A 21,735-nucleotide genomic window follows, 5' to 3' on the forward strand; every position below is an offset into this window, starting at 1 on the left:
GCCCTGGTCTCTACCTCAAACACTGTCTCAGATAACTCCTCCCATCCACTCCATCCATTGCTCCAGACAGAGGGCATCTGTGTATTCTGAAAACACTCTGTGCTCCAGAAAAATCCCAGAGCCTTTACTTCTGTATGGTTTTCCTAGCCTTCTTTTGGTCAGTTCCTTCTTACCTCAGCTCTAAAGTCACTTCCTCTCCCTGACCATTCATCCTAAAGTAGCTACCATCCGACCCATCTCTTTTTATTACATTATTCCATTTCACTTGTTCAACAAATGAAGTAATTTTTGTTGGCATTCCAAGAGCAGGTAAAACTATTTGTAAAGATAACTTCTTGGGAGTGTGTAATAAGGAGCAGCCTTTGGGTGAGATGATCTCTGAGAAAGTCCAAACACATTATCTCATCTTTCAGGTCAGTACCTAGGTTGCACAGGTAGGTACAATTGGCTTTCTTAAATATCCTTTGGACAGGTTTGAAATTTGATGAGTATGATCACAATTTCAGCACGAGCTCTAATATCCAGGTTCTTTGACTAAGTGTCAAGGACCCAAGAATTTTGGATTATATATTCTATGTTCCCCTGTCTCAATAAGAAACATCAGCTTGAGGGTCTTCTTTTTGTGACAGTGTTCAACCTATCACTATTTAGACCTTGTAAAGACTTTAATGATGATCTATGGAATGATCCAACCCTTCTCAGAGTATAAAAACTCTCCCTAGTAAATTTAAGAAATGACTGGGGTTTTTTTTCCCACTAAATTTCCAATAAAAATGTGTATTCAGATGAAGTAGTGCACGCCTGTAATCCCAGGGGCTCGGGAGGCTGAGACAAGAGGATCATTGAGTTCAAAGCCAGCCTCAGCAAAAGTGAGGCAATTTCTCTAAATAAAATACAAAATAGGGCTGGGTATTTGGCTCAGTGGTAGAGTGCCCCTAAATTCAATCCCCGATACCAAAAAAAAAAAAAAAAAAAAAAAAAAAAACATGTAACTAACGTTGTTTCCTTCTGACAAAATGGTGGATAATACCACTTACATTTTCAAAAGCTAACTTTTCAAAAGACCTTTGAGTTTTTTAGTAACACTGAAGGATGAGAAATGTACACGGGTAATCTTCCTTTACTGCTAATGGGAGTTAAACCCACGTCCTATGGAATGAAGTTCTCTTCCCTGCTATAATAATAGCTGTTTTGTTTTGACTTCAGAAATCCTGGAATCAGTGTTCAGCCAACAGTAATTACTGCTCATTACAATAATCATCACCATCAGCCTGATCAGTCCCCCGAGGCACAAGTCAGGGTCTAAGGAAATGCATTTTTATCTAGTATGTTGAAGAATTTTACCTGAGGCCCAGGGAAGCCTCTCTGGGAGCCATATTTGATGACTGACACTGGCAGCTGTTAATATATTGAATTCCTAAGTCACAATTTTTGTTTTAAGTGTTTTCTGAGTGAAACCACATTCAAAGGAACCTGAAATTTCAATCCCCTATTGAACAATCTTTACAAGTCCTATGTAGAAGATAGAAACAATAGTAATGGTGGCTAAATGGTTAGAATTTTATCAAGCAAGGAAGGTAACATCAGCAGCAAACCATACTACAGATTCATGGAGACCCATTATTGATGCTTTCTGGCTAAAAGTTCCATTGACAACTAAAAAATATTAAACAAAAATAAATAAATAAGACATCAGAAGGAGAGGCTAAGTTAACTAGAGAGGAACAGTGATTGAAACCTGCAGCCATAATGAAGACTAGCAAGTAAATTTTGGAACCTACATGAAGCCAATAAGCTGTCCCTAAGTCCATTTTAATTCATGTGCAGCATTTGTCTACTCCAAAGCGTATGAATAAATCTGCAAAGGAAATTCATATTCTAAAACATGAGTTGGCCAATACACAAACAGGTTAAGATGCTGTTTCCAAATGGATATAGTTGAAGATTTACAAACCTTAAACAAGATTTCTCTTACACAATTCTTTCCCTTTATTTTAACTGTGACTATTAAAACAGAGATTTAGTGAGCTGGTTTCAAGATTAAAAAAAAGGATAATTTTAAAAGTCCCTTAAATCTTTGAATTGGAGAGTGACTAAATTATTTATAGTAAAACTACTTTCACTACCCCTTTCCTGGCCCCAACCTCTGGAGCAAGGATTGCTCTTTAGGCAGTAGCCTTCACAAAAGCCACCATCCGGAGCCAACTTCCACAGATCACCAGGAGAGCCCCCTCTTCCAAGCTCATTCACACCTGAGAGCAGTGAAAATCATGAAGGCAAGATGGGCGAAGCATCGTAAGATTTATTATCTCCACTCACTTAAGTCTGCTGTGAAATGAACTCTCAGCACTCCTAAGGAAATCTCAAAGACGCAGGCTCAGATTAGCCCTTTACACAAGACTTAAACTTCTTTCCTGTTTTACCTCATCTTCTGCACCAATCTTTCCAGACCCCAACCTACACTTCTAATGTCTGTTTACTTCATTTTTATGTGATTTTCTCATTATAAAAATATGAGATAGGGCGTCAGTTACCATCATAATCAGGAATGATGCACATACAGTTTGGATTTACTAAAACTTTAACTCATTTTGGTCAATTTCTCACTAAAAAATTCTGAAGTTCTCCTCTCCTTGTTTTTCTGTTTTGTCACAGGGTCCTGGTGACTAAACATGTCTTCCTGATTTCACTAACTCCACACATTATATTTCTTCTAATATGTCAGTGAGGATGGACTTATTGACATGATAAATAGAACAAACTGGCTCCAACAGTAGAATGTTCACTTGGGCTTTTGAAATAGTCCTGGTAGGAAACTTTGGCCAGTGTATTGGCTTTCCTCCACATGGTAATTCAGGGACCCAAGCTCCTCCATATTGAGACTCTGTCATTATTGTGCAGGATATTTTCTTTATCTCCATTTTGCCTGAGAAAAAGAAAAGAGAGGGGCTGGGATTGTGGCTCAGCGGTAGAGGGCTCGCCTCACATAGATGGGACCCGGGTTTGATCCTCAGCACCACATAAAAATAAAGGCATTGTGTTGTGTCCATCTACACCTAAAAAATAAATATTAAAAAGAAAGAAAGAATGTACAAGAGTACCCTTTTCCCCACATCCTCGCCAGCACTTGTTGTTTGACTTCAGAATGGCTGCCAATCTTACTGGAGTGAGATGGTATCTTAGGGTGGTTTTGATTTGCATTTCTCTGACTGCTAGAGATGGTGAGCATTTTTTCATGTACTTGTTGATTGATTGTATGTCCTCCTCTGAGAAGCGTCTGTTCAGGTCCTTGGCCCATTTGTTGATTGGGTTATTCGTTTTCTTATTGTTTAATTTTTTGAGTTCTTTGTATACTCTGGATATTAGGGCTCTATCTGAAGTGTGAGGAGTAAAGATTTGTTCCCAGGATATAGGCTCCCTATTTACCTCTCTTATTGTTTCTTTTGCTGAGAAAAAAAACTTTTTAGTTTGAGTAAGTCCCATTTGTTGATTCTAGTTATTAACTCTTGTGCTATGGGTGTCCTATTGAGGAATTTGGAGCCTGACCCCACAGTATGTAGATCGTAGCCAACTTTTTCTTCTATCAGACGCCGTGTCTCTGATTTGATATCAAGCTCCTTGATCCATTTTGAGTTAACTTTTGTGCATGGCGAGAGAAAGGGATTCAGTTTCATTTTGTTGCATATGGATTTCCAGTTTTCCCAGCACCATTTGTTGAAGATGCTATCCTTTCTCCATTTCATGTTTTTAGCCCCTTTATCAAATATAAGATAGTTGTAGTTCTGTGGATTGGTTTCTGTGTCCTCTGTTCTGTACCATTGGTCCACCCGCCTGTTTTGATACCAGTACCATGCTGTTTTTGTTACTATTGCTCTGTAGTATAGTTTGAAATCTGGTATCGCTATACCGCCTGATTCACACTTCCTGCTTAGAGTTGTTTTTGCTATTCTGGGTCTTTTATTTTTCCATATGAATTTCATAATTGCTTTATCTATTTCTACAAGAAATTCCGTTGGGATTTTGATTGGCATTGCATTAAACCTATAAAACAAATAACAAATGCCAAATGTCTTCTTTGATATAAGGAGAGTAACTAAGAACAGAGTTGGGAGGAAGAGCATGAGAAGAAGATTAACATTAAACAGGGGTGAGAGGTGGGAGGGAAAAGGAAAGAGAAGGTAAATTGCATGGAAATGGAAGGAGACCCTCATGGTTATACAAAATTACATACAAGAGGAAGTGAGGGGAAAGGGGGAAAAAAACAAGGGGGAGAAATGAATTACAGTAGATAGGGTAGAGAGAGAAGATGGGAGGGGAGGGGATGAGGGATAGTAGAGGATAGGAAAGGCAGCAGAGGGCTGGGGATGTGGCTCAAGCGGTAGCGCGCTCACCTGGCATGCGTGCAGCCCGGGTTAGATCCTCAGCACCACATACAAACAAAGATGTTGTGTCCGCCGAAAACTAAAAAAAATAAATAAATATTAAAAAATTCTCTCTCTCTCTCTCCCCCTCTCTCACTCTCTCTTTAAAAAAAAAAAAAAGGAAAGGCAGCAGAATACAACAGACACTAGTACAGCAATATGTAAAACAGTGGGTGTGTAACCGATGTGATGCTGCAATCTGTATACGGGGTGAAAATGGGAGTTCATCACCCACTTGAATCAAAGTGTGAAATATGATATGTCAAGAACTATGTAATGTTTTGAACAACCAACAATAAAAATTAAAAAAAAAACAACAAAAAAAAAGAAAGAAAGAAAAGAGAAAGGAGGGTAAGTGTGTGAGACAATGCAAGAATTTTCAGAGTTAAATGATTATATTATTAAATGTAAGCTAATCACTGTATTAATCCACTGATGTGAATTAATTGGGTGGTAACTATAAGCAGATAAGATAGGATTGGAGGCAGCAGTTCAGTGAGGTGTGCCTTTGGGGAAGCAGACCTTTCTCTGCTTCCTTTTGCCATGATCTGAACTGCTTCCCTCTCCATGCCCTTCCTGCTATGATATTCTGCCTCACTAGGGCCCAAAGATATGGAGTCAGCTGACCATGGACCGAACCTCTCAAACTGTGAACCCCCAGATAAACTTTTTCTCCTCTAAACTGTTCCTGTCAGGTCATCTATTCACAGCAACAAAAAGCTGACATATGCTTAATGTTATCTCTTCTAAAATGTGGCTACATTCCATAAATCAAATTGTAGATCAACTTCTTGTTTGGTAAACCAAAATACAGACTATCTAATTGGTTGTTGTAAATCAAATGTCCTCATCCATGTGTTTTCTGTCCCCCATCTCATTTGGAGCGGTGTTGATCTGTCTGCAATAATTTCCTACATTGTGTTTAGTTGTAGACTTCTTTAATATGTTTAAGAGCACAAAAATTCTCAAGGTTATAAATATATAGAACTAATAACTGAGAACTAAAATTAAACTACTAATGGGTGACATTTTATTTACACATTCCTCAGCCTACACAAATGAGTGAGCAGAACTACATATTCTAATTCTCTAGCTAATCTTTTTTTAATTAAAAAGAATTTAATTTTTTATATTTATTAGTTAAATATCTCTATGGAACCATTGAAGCATAGGAGGCTAATCTTCCCAACAACGTTCTCTCTTACATGAGTTTTTCCTGGAAAACAAACTAGAATCCTTCTATTCTTGAATCCTTGACCCTAATTTGTTTTCCAGGAGAATCCAGCTGACTTGCTGGATAAGCCCACGGAGTCAGTCTGTATGAGTCACCAAGTTTTCATGTTACTCAAAGATGAATTATTTTCAACAGTACTGGCTGTCTAGTCAGCAGTCCTGAAAAATCCAAAAAATATGTAGGTCAAAGGAAGAACTAAATGAGAGAATGTCCATGACTTAGTTCCTCATGTATCCACTCAAAGGAAACTGAGTCACATAATTAAAAAAGATGTGCTCTGACAGTTGTTGGTATCATCTTTAGATAGAGAAGGTTATATAAGTTTAGACATGACTTCAGAAATTAATAAATCAAGAGTAGTTGGACCTGGATTAACATAACTTAAAATGAGAGACAACAGGGAAGTACTCTGACAGGCGGGCATCTCCTAATGGACATCACAAAAGTCAAAGTTATGGTTCGTGGCTTTACAGGTTCAAAAAGTTTCCCTCCACAGTATACAAGAATTACCAGACTCAAGGAAACTACTTCATGATAACCAAACACACAGGGGAGTGGTAGGAATCAAAATGCCATCTACTCATTTCAGTAGAAATGTGACTTTGTCACTCAAAAGAATGGTCATTTTGGCGTGACCTGTTGTCTTATTCCATACCTACTGCTAGAACAAACACCTGAGATGGAGTAACTTGTAAACAACAAAAATGTATTGCTCACAGCTCAGGAAGCTGGGAAGTCCTAGATCAAGGCCCAGAAGATTTGGTGTCTGGCCAGAGCTGCTCTCTGCTTCCTAGATGGATCCTTCTTGCTACACACACCCTCCCATGCAGAAGGAGGCAAACAGACTCCTTCACACCTTTTTAATTAAGGCACTAATCCTATTCATAATCACCTCCCAAACACCCCACCTCTTATTACCATCACCTTGGGATTTAAGTTTCAACATATGAATTTGCAAGTTGAACATGCAAAGCACAGCACCTGTACTTTTTCTGTAAGTAGTTAATATTTAAATCATTATAACCAGGAAGCGCCTGGTAAGCAGTGAGGAATTTGAACTAAGGAAGTTATTTGTAAGATTCAAATATTTGATGGCTCTGGATTGATCATCTCATTTTGTCATTTTCAAATTCTGCAGGACAACTGGAGCTTATTTCTGATAGAGGCATAGCAGATGCTCCAGGGATGAAGGATGAAGTGTCACAAGGAACACACACAGAGATAGATATACATATGGATATGGATTCATACTGCCTCTTCTCCCCTCTCCCTCTGCTCTGATTGAACTATAATAGCCCACCCACAGTTCTATATGCTTCAGCAACCCCCTAATCTGGAGGGACCCAGAGGACAACCAGGGAGAGGGATGCCAGGGATGAGCTAGCCTATGCAGAGAGCATGAAGGATTGTGACACCTTCTCAGAACTGCAAGTGGATTGGTAAGAGTGGAATACAGTATCTGTGAGGAGATAAAGAGAAGAGGTAGTAAGAAAACAAACTTAAGATGTAAGCAAGAGGGGCTGGGGGTGTGGCTCAAGCCGTAGCGCACTCGCCTGGCATGCGTGCGGCCCAGGTTCGATCCTCAGCACCACATACAAACAAAGATGTTGTGTCCGCCGAAAACTAAAAAATAAATATTAAGAAATAAATGATGAAGGAAAGACCTTGTAAGCATTGCTAAGTTATTTGGATATTATACAGAAAGCTAAAGAAATTTCAGTGTACCCGTGACATGGTCAGATTTCAGTTTCAGAAATATCATTTTTGCTGAAAAATAGAAAGTGGAGTTATCAAGGGCAGTTCAATTTATGCAAGAAAGGCTGTGTTCCATGCACAGCACCCCCACCCTGATACCCCACCCTGAAACCTCACCCTGGGACTTTCCTGCTATGCCACCAGTCCCAGCTGCCAGCTCCTGCATTTCACCATCCGGGAGCTCTCTCTTGCTGCTGGAGCTCACTTAGTTGCCTGTGGCAAGCTTGAAGTGTTGGAGAATTAATATCCCAGCAACACTAAAAGGGAGGAGGCTGGGGTATACACCTGCTATGCCTCTATCAGAAGTAAGCTCCAGTTGCCCAGCAGCGGCTAGTTAGATAATGGACCTTTTGGGCACTTTTCCTCTCTTTGTTTCACTTCTTGTGTTAGTCAACGAAAAACACTATCCTTGTGGTTTTTTGCCTCCCCAATAAATTACTCACACTCAGATCTTGTTCTCACAATCTACTTTCGGGGAATTCAAAGTAAGAAAAGGGCACCATAGGTGAGGGGTGATAAGAACCTGAATTAAACCAAGAAGGGAGACCTGGAGACAAAGGGAAGTAGCCTGGAATATACACACAAAAAGTATTAAGACTATATATGAAAGATACTGGAGAATTCCAGGATGGCGGGAATGCCAATCTGGATGACAGGCATGGATAGAAGTGCTATTTGCCTAGTAAAACAATGGAGGGGAAGTAGGATGTGGGGGAAAATCATAGATGCAGAGTTGAACACGCTGAGTCTGAGACAAGTATGTGGAGTTTAAAAGTAGGACATTAGACATACCAGCTGGAGCTCAGATATTTATAAATTTTGTGCTCTGCACCTAGACAGACTTCATATTTGGAAAAATAAAAGATGAACATAGGCAGGGCCCCCTTCTCACTTGAGATAAATCAACACCTGAACAGATAACATTTCCCAGTTGCCTTATGGGCTTGGGCATGGTCATGTGACCTAGGCTTGGCCAATCAGAGCACCCCACCAGGATTTTTACCTACTGTGGGGTGATGCACAGAAGGGAGGGCAATCTAATTTTCCAGAGTGCTTGTGTAGAACTGAGAGTCCAGTATTTCTGGGGTGATGACGGTAGCAATTATGTCCTCACTCCTGTAGTTTCCCACATAGATTTTTGAAGGAGGAAACCAAGAATTCCTGCTAGATTACCACTATCGTAGGAACTGCAAGCCCAACTTGACATTGGCTTTTGAAAAAAGGATCAATGTTCTATTTCTTAACCTGTTAGGTATGCTCAGGAGTGTTTGTTTCATATTTTGTTTTGTATAAGCATACCTATGTATTTTGAGCATTCTTTTGTATGCGTATTTCACAATCAAAGTTTAACATCAAACAGAGAAACATGGTTTTTGGAAGAAGGTAACAACATAGAAATTATGTTCAAGGGTGAAAATTATATTGTGTTTGGAACTTGCTTTGAAATAAGGGATAAAAATGAAAAAGGCTTGAAAAATGTTGAGAATTGTTAAAACTGAGAAACAGATAATGGTGCCCTTTGGGGATATTCTTTCTTTATTATTGCGTATGTGTTGTCTGAAATTTCCCCTAATTGTATAAGTATTTGGGTTAGAACAATGTGATGGGGGTGCAAAGGACAAATTAGTAGAGTTCTTTGTGTATGTGCGTGTCTTGGAACTCAGGATGGAATCCAGGGCTTTGAGAATGAGAGTCAAATGCTTCACTGCTGAGCTACATCCCAGCCCACATAGGACAAATTGGAAGACAGAAAATACTAGAGACAGAAAGGGCATCCAGGGCTGCTGGAAGAGGGTCAGTTTTAGGAATAGTTCAAAAGCAACCCAATGCCTCACACCTTAAATATGACCAATATTTGTTGATTGATCTTAATCTAGAAACCTGGCGACTAGAAATGGACTAAATATTTTTTATCAGAAAATGAGCACTTTGGGAATAATCTGAAGATTTGAATCACCAACAGCCCCAGATGGTTGCACTCTGGTATTTCAGATTCCTCAGGACTCAGACCTTCCATTCACCTGTGTGCCTGGCTCACATTTTTTGTCTGGTAAACTACGGACATTTTCCTCTCCTTGGTAGTTACTGTCACTCTTGAGATTATTAATTCTACTTTCCTGCTCCAAAAGCTGAGAAAAACTTTTCCCCCCAAAAGGATTCACAGTTTTGTCACCAATTTTGGATAATCAGGGTTTGAAGGTGCTACTCCATTGCCTTGTTCTTAAAGCTTTCCAGAACCATCTCCAACCCCGTGACGACCATCATCACTAAGAAGAGAAACTTGGAATCATTTCCCAAGGGCTGTCTGGAGGGTGTTTAAGTGACACCAGCCTGGGCCACTAACAGAAACCAGTTCCCACGGGTGGAATAAAATCTTCCTTTCTAGGGCTCCCTCCCCTTCTAGTCAGTCTGAAACACCCAAGACATCCTGCATTGTCTAGCTTTATTCACCATTTTATCCAGCATGCTGTAGGGAATGTGATCAAAAGAGAATCCCAGAATATAAACCCGTCACACCTGCAAATTTTATTACAAGTGTGTTGTTTGTTTGTTTGATTCAGATGGGGGAAGAATAGCGGAAAATGAGGAGCTACAAGAAGATTGTCTTCACAGCCCAGCTCCTCTGCTGCTGTGGGCTTCTTTCCAGTTGGTGCAACAGGAGATCTGGGGCCTGTGTTTGCTTTTCTTGGCATTCTCAGAGGTGGTGTCTGTAGCTGAAGACACTGGGGTTCTTGCCAGAGGCCCTGCTGGAGCTGAGACTGTGTGATTCCAGGTTCCAAGATCTCATCTGCTCGCGGCAATGGGGAACATTTTGGTCTTGGCAAACGCTCTCCTGCCGGCACTCCTGTCCACCCTGTTCTTCTCCCTACTTCTCTGACCCCAAGCAGAGCAGTGGAGTGACCTCTGGACACACACAGCTGGGCAGCACAGCTGTCTCCGGAATTCCCCATGTTTCCCTGGGGAACTCGCCACATTGGACACAAACATGATAACAAACTGCTAGCGACAAGCACATTCACAACAGGCCCCATGAGGGGAAAAGGAGAGCCAGTCTTCCTTCCCTGGTAGTTGGTCCCACTGTCCTGCCCCCTTCAGACTCCAGTATACTAGTAAGTGTTTCCACCACACAAACGAGCACTGGCTAAGCACAGAAAAAACAAAATATATTTTCTGTAAGTGGGAGATGTGGTCCTCTTTAGGTTGTTGTGGGTCTCTGACATCGGGGTATGTGTTTTCTCACAGTGACTGAGCCACATCCCTGGGTCATTTTCACCTCTTTGGAAATCGGGATGTGGTCAATCTAAGTCTTCCAAACTATTGCCCCCCATTTATCCCCCAATCCTTCACCTCTCACTTGCATGACCCTCCAGCACTCTTCCTATCGCTGTGGCCTTTCCTCCCCCACATCCCAGTAGCCCTTCACATGTCTTCACTCCAGGCACCTCAGTTCTACCCTCCCCTTTATACAAAGGAAGAGCTCAGCTCCTCCTCCACCCCTCCATCCTCCAGGTCTGAGCTGGTGTTTTTCAACTTCCAGTCTACAGAGTGGAGAGACAAAGATCAGAGCACCATCATACATCCATCCTCTTTCCCAGCTACCTCCTCTATAAGAACATTTCTGGCTCTTCCTTCCAAAATCCTTTCAACTTTTTCCTGGATAAAATAGAGTTTTGGTTAACAGTATGATTCTAGTTGAGAAAGTCTACGTTTATCTAATATGTGTGTGTATATTTATTTTATTTTATTTTATTTTACTTATTTAGATGCTGGTGGATTAAACGTGGGGCCTTGAATATTCTGAAGCATGGGCTCTACCACTGAGCCATGGGCCATATCCCAACCTGATATAATCATTTACCTTATTGATTATTAAGCTTTAATGTATACTAGGTCCCTGATAAAGTATTAGCCAACTTGATTATTACAACAACCCTTTTGCAGATGAAGACATTGTTATCCAGAGAGATTAAGTTGCCAGAGATAATACAATTATGAAATGGTAGGATTTGGACTTAAGACATCTGGAGATGGGTGCCACAGTGGACACCTTAATCCCAGCCACTGGGGAAGCTGAGGCAGGAGGATCACAAGTTCAAGGCCAGACTCAGCAATCTAGAGAGGCCTTAAGCAATTTAGGGAAAGCCTATCTAAAAATAAAAGACTAAAAGGGTTAGGGACATGGCTCAGTGGTAAAGTACCTTCGGGTTCAATCCCAGTACCAAAAACAAACAAAAAACAACCAATACTACCCATGTTTTCAATCACACTGACGTTGTTACACAACCCATAACAAACAAGACGCCCTCCTTTAAAACTTCTTCCTCTCCCCCAATCAAACCTGGAGCCTTGCACATGCTAGGCAATTCTCCTCTCTGAGCCACATGCCCAGTGTTCTTGCCCTCTCTTTACAATAACCCTTGCCCAGATTGCTATTATGTACCAAATTCAAGAAAAGTTGGCCACCTTGCTCCAGAAGGCTAACCAACATCTTCCTTCCACTTTTCCTTTGCCATCACCCTAGGGATCTTCCCAGGTAGTCACTCTGAGAACCCTTCTAATATCCTTGCATCCATTAGGATGCTTGTAGCTACAAGAATCCAACCTCCTAATGCCAGCTAACGTAACTGATTTATATATATATATATATATATATATATATATATATATATATATATATCACATAGCAGGAATTGTTAAGGAATGATCAGAATGGAGGCTACATGATGGAGCAGTTTCAAAACACCACCATGGCTTCAAGGGTCAAGGTTCTTTCTACAACTCCAATCTGTAAATTTAATCTGAAAGCTGGTTCTCCTCAAGAGTTTAGAGTGACTCTCAGGAGCAATTTACGGGACCATTCTCTTTTGCTGTTGTCCCAGTGTGTGGGCACTGGGGGGAGGGGAGGGATGAGGGATTCTTCTCCAATCAAGTCTGATTGGCATAATATAAGTCACATGCTCAACCCTACCAGTAACAGGGGACTCTGTAGACACCCGCTGCATTGATGCCATTTTTTTCTCTTTTTACTTCCTAAAATGATAGATTTAAACTCAAATTCCTGAGCAATTATCTGATAGTCTCTTGATCTTACCTCCTTCAAAGTCTGGCTCAGCTTTCAAGGGGAGTTCATGCTCCCAAGCCAATGGCTAAGCAAGATGGTGGTTCACTGGCACTAGCCATTTTCACCCAACGCAGGACACCTCTAATGGGCATTCATTGTCCTGAAGCTCCTGGCAAAGAGTTTGTCAGGTCTACATTGTGGTCTGTTGGCTCCCCCTGCCCAGTCCTATCTCCTTTCCTTTTCCTTTCACTGATGTTACTTCTCATAAGTTTTTGCGCTTCTAACTCCATCTCAGCACCTGCTTCCTTCAAAACCCATTCTGCAGCAGTACCCTAGCAAGCTGTCACTTCTGTGTCTGGTCCATCCAGATATCTCACACCTTCGCAAAGAAGATTGTCCTTCACCATCCACTCATCCTGCTAAAAATACTTATTTATTTATCTGCGCGTGGTCAGTCCTTCGACTTGTCACATTCTTACTCCATCAGCCACCATCTACTTTCCCTTGCTTCATGCCTTAGCCTGGACCAAACCTTTGCCACAACTTTGGAATCACCTGATTTTTTTCCTCATCTTGAAGCCAATCCCCAGGCCTGGGATAGCTGCAGCAAAATTTCCTTTCTTCTCTTCTGCTGAGTCTACAAAAAAACTGAAAACTGGCTTTAATGGCATAATGACAAATCCATGCTTTCTAACTTTAATTGGACCCTTGGGGCTGCCCAGGGCTACTCATGCCAAATGGTTTTTTTTTTTTCCTAATTTTGCTAATCGCTGTAGACCCCCACTTCACTGATGCCAAATGTTTTCTTCTCTTTTTACTTCCTAATGTCCCCTCCTTCTAGTTTCTCCTCAACCTCTGAAGAATTGTTAACATCCTTATTTTTCTATCCATCAAGTATGCAATCCTTTTTTAAAAATATTTTTTTAGTTGTTGATGGACTTTATTGTCTTTATGTGGTACTGAGGATCAAACTCAGTGCCTCATGCATGCTAGGTGAGCACGCTACCACTGAGCCACAAGCCCAGCCCCAAGTATGTAGTCCTTTAACTTCCCCCTAGAGTGGGGGTCCTTTGTTCCTTTTACATTACCTACTCAGATCTATTATATCCTAATTTTCCTTGGAGAAATTGCTCCTCTCTCTTCCCCAGTCCACGAAACTCCAGTGGGCTGGCTCCAATTTCCCAAAGCTGGGTGATTCAGGCCTAGTCCCATATTACTCAATAAATGGATCAGAAGTGGGCATGTGGAAGAAGCCACACCAACAAAACCCTTTTAAGAGCTACTGGGAGGAAATTAACCTTTGGATAAAGGTTCCTGATCTATAAATTCTGAACCTCCTGTATCTTTCCCTATTCTGATTTGTTCCTACCTGTCTCTGTTAGAGGTACTATTCTGGTTTTTATAATTGTCCTGATATACATTCGTTTTCTTTGGCAACTTATTTTAGCAATCACCCTTTTTCCATTGACTTCTTCCTCCTTGCCCATATTCACAAAGGGTTTGGGCTGAATAAACGTTACCAAACTATTTTGAAAGTGTGTTATTTGATGAGAACAGACAGTAGACATTTCTGAAAGTATAAGAGCATGGCTCTTTGAAAGTAACCTTTTTCTGGGTGAAAGAAGGTCGTTCTGGAGGGTGGAGGGAGAAGTTTGACACAATTTCTATCCTTCCATGTTCTCTTCATGTTCCTCAAAAGAACAGTAGATCCTACCTCCACATTCACACACTCACTCTTGCTCCACTTGGCAGTCAATGTATCTTGTTGTTCTTGAGAAAGTTTTGTGGATTTTTTTTGGGGGGGGCGGGGGAGAATAAAGGATGAGCAGCATATAACAGATTCTGCAAAATTCAGAGGACTCAGGAGAGAGCAGATCTGTGCATACCAATGACCCTTAACTGTGCTCAGAAACTTTTCAAAGCTCAGTTGAGAGTTTTGGTTTTTGTGGTCATTTTCTTTTTTGTTTAAATTTATCTTAGATAACATATTTGCATGATAATAATCCAAAACTACAGTCAGGTGCAGTGGCACATACCTATAATCTCAATAACTCAGGAGGCTGAGGCAGGAGGATTGCAAGTTCAAAGACAGCCTCAGCAACAGCAAAGCACTAAACAACTCAGTGAGACGCTGTCTCTAAATAAAATACAAAATAGGGCTGGGGATGCAGGCTCAGTGGTTGAGTGGCCCTGAATTTGATCCCTGGAACCCCCACCCCTAAAATTCAAAACTGTACAAAACAATAAAAGAAGAGGAGTTTCATTCCATTGCCCATCTACCTAGTTTTCTGAAATTTTTTATTTGTGCCTCTATATTAGTTTCTAAGGCTGAATGAAAAATTAGAAGTAATGTAGTGGCTTAAAACCAAGCATATTTATTACCTCACAGTTGCTGTAGGCAAGTAGTCTAAGAAGGGTACACTAGGGTTTTCTGGTCAAGGCCACACAAAACTAAAACCAAGGATGTCAGCCAGGACAACAGCCTCCCTAGAGCTCAGGAACCTCTTCCTAGCTCATTCAGTTCCCAGTGGTTTGTAGGATTGTGGTTTCTGGGTTTTTTTTTTTTTCCTGGCTATTGGCTTAAGGTCTCTCCTAATAACTTGAGGCCACTCTCAGGTCCTAGCCACATGGCCCCCTCCAAATGTAGTTTGGAGAAAGATGGCTGCTCTCTTTTTTCCAGGCTAGCAGGAAAGCATCACATTGATTGATCCCACCCACTCTCAAGGAGAGGAAGTTATGCAAGGCATATACCTAGGAGGATGGAATATTGGAAGTCACCCTAGAATCTGCCTACGAAGCTTCCATTGTTGTTGGGCTCTTTAAAAATATAAGCAAAACAAGGGCTGGAGATATAGCTCAGTTGGTAGAGTGCTTGCCTTGCATGCACAAGGCCCTGTGTTTAAAATAAATAAATAAATAAATAAATAAATAAATAAATAAATAAATAAATAAATAAATCAAGAACATACACACACAACTCTCCTTAACAGAGCAGAGACATACAATATATACTTAATTCCATCTTATTTTCTGCATTTAGTATATCTGGAGTCCATTTCATAGCAGTATATATAGTCTTCATTTCTTTTAAAGAAGCTTAGTACTTTATTAAGTGGGATATGCTATATTTTATTCAACCATTCTCCAACTGATGGCCATTTGGACTGTTTTCAATATTCCCTTTGCTATTACAAATAGTTCTGCAATGAATAACTTTGCATGTCTTTTTTTCCCCCTCTGAGTCAAAGAAATTTGCTACATATTGCCAAATTCCCCTTTATAGAGATGATACCACTTCTCCCTTTTCTTGGCTTTCTCTCAATTTATAGAAACTCTTGGGGAGTCTAGACTTTTTTATGTGATGTAAGTGACAAATATTTTTCCCAGTTTGTCACTTTATTTTGACTCTTTCTCCTTCTCCTACTCCTTTTCTTTTACTGGGATCAAACGCAGACCCTCAAACATGCTGGGCAAACACTCTGCCACATTCCACACTCCATCCCCCACCCCCTTTTTAAAATATTTTACTTTTTAGCTGTAGTTGGACGCAATACCTTTATTTTATTTATTTATTTTTATGTGGTGCTGAGGATCGAACCCAGATCCTCACAAATGCTAGGCGAGTGCTCTACTGCTAAGCCACAACCTCAATCCCTCCATCCCCTTATTAAAACAATGTTTTCTGAGATAGAGTCTTGCTAAATTGCCCAGGATTTCCTCAAACTTGGGATGGTCCTGCCTCATACTCCCAAGTAGCTGGGATTACAGGTATGTACCACCATCCACAGGTTCTTTTGATTTATTTTTTTAATAACCTTATTTTATTTATTTATTTATTTTTATGTGGTGCTGAGGATCGAACCCAGGGTCTTGCACGTGTGAGGCGAGCGCTCTACCACTGAGCCATAACCCTAGCCCCTGGTTCTTTTGATTTATGATAACACTTTTTTAAGGAAATTTCTTAAATATGTAATATTTGTCAATACATTTTCTCTTATGACTTTTGGATTTTGCATCAGAGATAGAAAGGCTTTACCTACTGGCTGTTTATAAAATAATCACTTTTTTATCATACTAGCATAGTTTCATTTTTCACATTTAAACTTTTGATACTCTTGCAGTTTATTCAATTATCTGGTTTAAGGTATTTCTCAAACATCATCTTTTTCAAGTGCCTTCCCAATCTTCCATTTTTCAGTTCTTAGGAAAATTGAGGAATAAAAATCCTAGAGAAAAATGTCAAAAAAAATAACTATTCTCAAATGATTATTTACAGATTTTCTCAAAGCTGTGATAAAGTAACTGCTTAATTATCTGAGCAGGTATGCAGTGCCAACTGCCAGACACATTTATTGAGCTGAACTTGAAGAACACTAAAAACAAGTTAAGTGTATTAAGAATATGAGGGTAAATCATTGATTTCAGAGTAAGAACTGTGTACTTCTTATGCTTGATTAGATGATGTTTCCTCCGGTCAACAAATGTTTCAAAACTTCAAAATCTTAATCTTCTCTTATTTTTTTCAAGTCTGGTTCTTCATTAATGTTTTTACAGAACTTTGGTTTTTAAAAATTTACATACAGTAAAATGCACTCTTTGGTATGCAGTCTATAAGGTTTTTGTTTGCTTATTTGTTCAACTTGTGGTAGTACAGATTGAGCCCAGTGGTGCTCTACCATTAAGCTGCAACCCCACCCCTTTCTATTTTGAGACAGGGTCTCCATAGGTTGCCAAGGTGGCCTCAAACTTGTGATCCTCCTGCCTCAGCCTTACAAGTACTGGGATTCCAGGCATGCACGTTCATACATGGTTTACAGTCAATTAGTTTTTTAAAATGCATAAAATTGGGCTGGGGATGTGGCTCAAGCGGTAGCGCGCTCGCCTGGCATGCGTGCGGCCCCGGTCAGATCCTCAGCACCACATACAAACAAAGATGTTGTGTCCGCCGAAAACTAAAAAATAAATATTTAAAAAATTCTCTCTCTCTCTCTCTCTCTCTCTCTCTCTCTCTCTCTCTCTCTCTCTCTCTCTTTAAAAAAATAAAATAAATTTAAAAAAATAAAATGCATAGAATTGTGTAACCAAGATTGCAACTGAGAAGATTGCAATCAAGATACAGAACAGTCTCACAAACAACTCTTTCTGGCTACCTCTCCCCAAACCAGAAAACCCTGGCAACCACTGTTCTGCTCTTTTCTCCTAAATTTTACCTTTCCAGATTTCATGTCATGTAAATGGAATCCTGCTGCTATGGTCTGGAGGTTTGTGTCCTCCCCGTCCTGCCCAGTTTCCAATGTTGAAACCCAATTCTCTATGTGACCATATTCATGGGTGAGGCCTTTAAGAGGTGATTCAGGCACAGGTAGAGCCCTTGTGAATGGGATTAGTGCCCTCATAAAGAGGCTTGAGAGAGGTTTGCTCCTTCAACCACGTGAAGACATACACTGGGCACTATCTATGAGAAACCGGCCTAGGTAATCTATTGTTTATAATTACCCAATGTATTGCATCACAGCAGCCTGAACTTCCTAAGATTCCTACTTATGGAGCCTTTGAATTTGGCATCTTTGACTCAATATAAATCACTTGAGATTTATTCATGTTATTATGTGTAAAATATTTTTCTTTTTATACTCTGTAGTGTTCCATTAGACAGGTACCAGCCAGGTGCAGTGGCACATACCTAACCTCCCAGCTACTCGGGAGGCTGAGACAGAAGAATCACAAGTTTGAACCAACCTGGGCTACTTAGCGAGACCCTGTCTCAAAATAAAATTTTAAAAAGTGTTGAGGATTAGCTCAGTAGTAGACCACTTGCCTAGCATGCTCAAGGCCCTAGGTTCTATCCTCAGTGCAAAAATGAAAACAACAAACAAATAAACAAAGGATGTATCACAATTTGCACCAGTGAAGATTATTTAGGATATTTCCAGCTTTTAGTGATCCAAATTTCCAATATATAGATCCTGCACATATTTTGTTAGATATATACCAATACAAAATTCATCTTTTTCTTTTCTTTATTTTGTGCTATAGTTAATGATTCTTTCTCTCCCCTCCCCACCATTGCTAGTACAGTAGGTACAGTTGATTTTTAAAATGTGTTTTAGTGACAGGCATGGTGGCACAAACCAGTAATCCCAGCAACTCAGAAGTTAGAAAGGCTGGGGCAGGAGGAACTCAAGTTTGAGGCCAGCTTCAACACCTTAGTGAGATCCTATCTCAAAAAATAAAAAAGGTTGGGGATGTAACCCAGTGGTAAAGTGCCCCAGGGTTCAATCCCCAGTTCAGTAATAATAAGTATTTTTATATGCTGTGAACTTGCTAAATTTACTTATTAGTTCTAGGAACTTTTGCAGATGCCTTCAAATCTTCTATGTATGTAGACAATCATTTCTTAGCCTGCTTGCGTATCTATATGCCTTTTATATCTTTTTCTTGCCTCATTACATTGACTAAGACTTCCAGTATGATGTTGAATAGGACTGATAACAGTGAATGCCCTTGTCATCATCGTAGTCTCAGGAAAATAGTCACCAGAAAGTAGGATATTAACACCAGTTCTTTGAAGTTTTCTTCTATTCCTCGACTGCTGGAATTTTTATCATGAATGGATGTTAAATTATGTCAAATAGGGTCTGGGGATGTGGCTCAAGCGGTAGCCTGCTCACCTGGCATGCGTGCGGCCCGGGTTTGATCCTCAGCACCACATACCAACAAAGATGTTGTGTCCACCGAGAACTAAAAAATAATAAATATTTTAAAAATTCTCTCTCTCTCTCCTCTCTCACTCTCTCTTAAAAAAATTATGTCAAATTATTATTCTTCATGTACTAATTTGATCAAATTATTTTTTATTCTTTAACCTGTTTATAATGATGAATTCCATTGATTGATCTTTGGATACTGAATTCACCTTGCATCTGTGGGACAAACACCCACTGGGTCATGAAATGCTATCCTTTTTAGGTATTGCTGGATTAGATAATGCTTATGTTTTATTGAGGATTTTGCATGTGTATTCATGAGGAATGTTGGTCTGTAGATTTCTTGTAGTGTCTTTTGCCAGTTTGGGGATCAGGATAATGTTGGCCTTTTAAAACACATTGGGAAGAATGTTATGCTCTTTTTTTCCATAAGAGATTTTATAAAAATTGGTACAATTTTCTTCTGCAAATGTTTGGTGAAATTCACCAGTGAAACAATCTGGGCATGGAGTTTTTTCAATTAAAATGTTTTAAAAATACAAATGCACTTTCTTTAAAAGACATAGGACTCTACTTGTTATCCATTTCTTCTTGGGGGAGTTTTGGTCATTTGTTTCTTTCAGTTATGTCCACTGACATATGTGGTTCAAATTTGTAGACTTGGAATAGCTACTGCTACTAATATTTTTATCTTCTTTTTCTCCTCCTTTTCCTTTTTTTTTTTTTTTTTTTTTTTTGTCAAAGCTGTGGATCATATCCAACATGTGCATGCTAAGCATGAACTCTCTACTACTGAGCTATATTCCCAGCACCCTTAACATTCTGTTTTTGTGTTTTTTGTTTGTTTGATTTGGTAACGAGGATTGAACCTAGGGCTGCTCAACTGTTGAACTACATCCTTAGTCATTTTTATTTTTTATTCTGAGACATTCTGATACAGGATCTCACAAAATTGCCAAGCCTGGCCTCTAACTTGCAATCTTCCAGCTCAGCGTCCTACATTGCTGGTATTACAGATATGTGCCAATGCAACCTGCCCCCTTAATATTCTTTTAATGTCAGTAGGGTCTGCAGGTGATATTTTATCTTTAGTTTCTGATATTGATAATTTGTGTCTTTTCTCTTGTTTTTCTTGGTCTGGATCAAAAGCTGTGCAGGGTTGGAGATTTTACCCTACTTGCAACTTGGTAAATTAGACTGCCACAGCTTATGGATCCTGGTAGAAGACACATGACTTCTAAATTAGAAACAAAGTTCAGCTTATTACAGCAACAGCAGCAGCCAAAGTTCAGCACTTTTGTAGCAGTTTCCTCGGCACAAATTCCCACAAAGCAATACAAAGAGAACCAGATGATGACACCTGAAATTGTAGTAGATTTTGGGCGAAGAACACAAAATTTAAGGCACTAGAATCCTTTTTTTTTTTTTTTTTTTTTTTTTTTTTTGTACCAGGTATTGAACCCAGGGGAGCTCATCCACTGAACCATATTCCCAGCCCTTTTTGTTTTTTTTAATTTTGAGATAGGGTCTTGCTAAATTGTTTAGGGCCTTGTTAAATTACTGAAGCAGGCTTTGAACTTTCCATCCTCCTGTCTCAGCCTCTGGAGCAACTGGGATTACAGGCATGCACCACTATGCCCAGCAGTCTTCCCAGTTTCTTAAGGTAGAAGCTTGGATTCTTGATCTGACACCTTTTTTTTTTCTTTCCTAATAAAATTATTTAATACTAGAACTTTCATTCTTATCACTGTTTTAGCTGTATGCCACCATATTTTGATATGTCAAAGGTGTTGCTCATGTCTTGTATATCCTTGTTCATTTTCTTACTTGTTTTGTCAATTCTGAGAGAATATTGAAGTCTTCAAAATACAATTGTGGCTTTCTTCTACTAGCTTCTGATGCATATATTTTGATGCTTTGTTGTTAGATCTATACACATTTAGGATTGTTATGACTTTTTAGTGAATTGAGCCTTTTATCATTGTGGAAATGTCCTTCCCTTATCAGTGGTGATTTTCCTTGTTCTGAAGTCTACTTTGGTATTAATATAGGTCCTGCTGGGGTGTTGTTTTGTTTTGCTTTACTTTCAACACTGACGATTAAACCCAGGGACACTCTACCACTGAGCTACATCCCCAGCTATTTTTATTTTCATTTTGAGACAGGGTCTTACTAAATTGACCAGGCTGGCCTTGAACTTGTGGCCCTCCCACCTCAACCTCCAGAGTAGTTGTGCCCATCTCTACTGGGTATTTTGAATGTGGCTCTCAAGGCATATTTTTTTCTAAATATATTACTATATTTAAAATGGGTTTCTTATAGACAATATAAAGTCTTGACTGATAATCTTGTTTGTGTATGTGTGTGTGTGTGTGTGAGAGAGAGAGAGAGAGAGAGATTTGAGGTTGTACTCGTGTATGTGAATGCTAGTTGAGCACTTTACCACTAAGCTACACCCTCAGCCTTTTTACAAATTTTTATTTTGAGACAGGTCTTGCCCAGTCTGGCCTCAAACTTGTGATCCTCCTGTCTCAGCTTCTCAGGTAGCTGCAATAA

Source organism: Spermophilus citellus, assembly GCF_964194105.1.
Source record: "Spermophilus citellus genome assembly, chromosome: 7".
NCBI classification, from domain to species: Eukaryota; Metazoa; Chordata; class Mammalia; order Rodentia; family Sciuridae; genus Spermophilus; species Spermophilus citellus.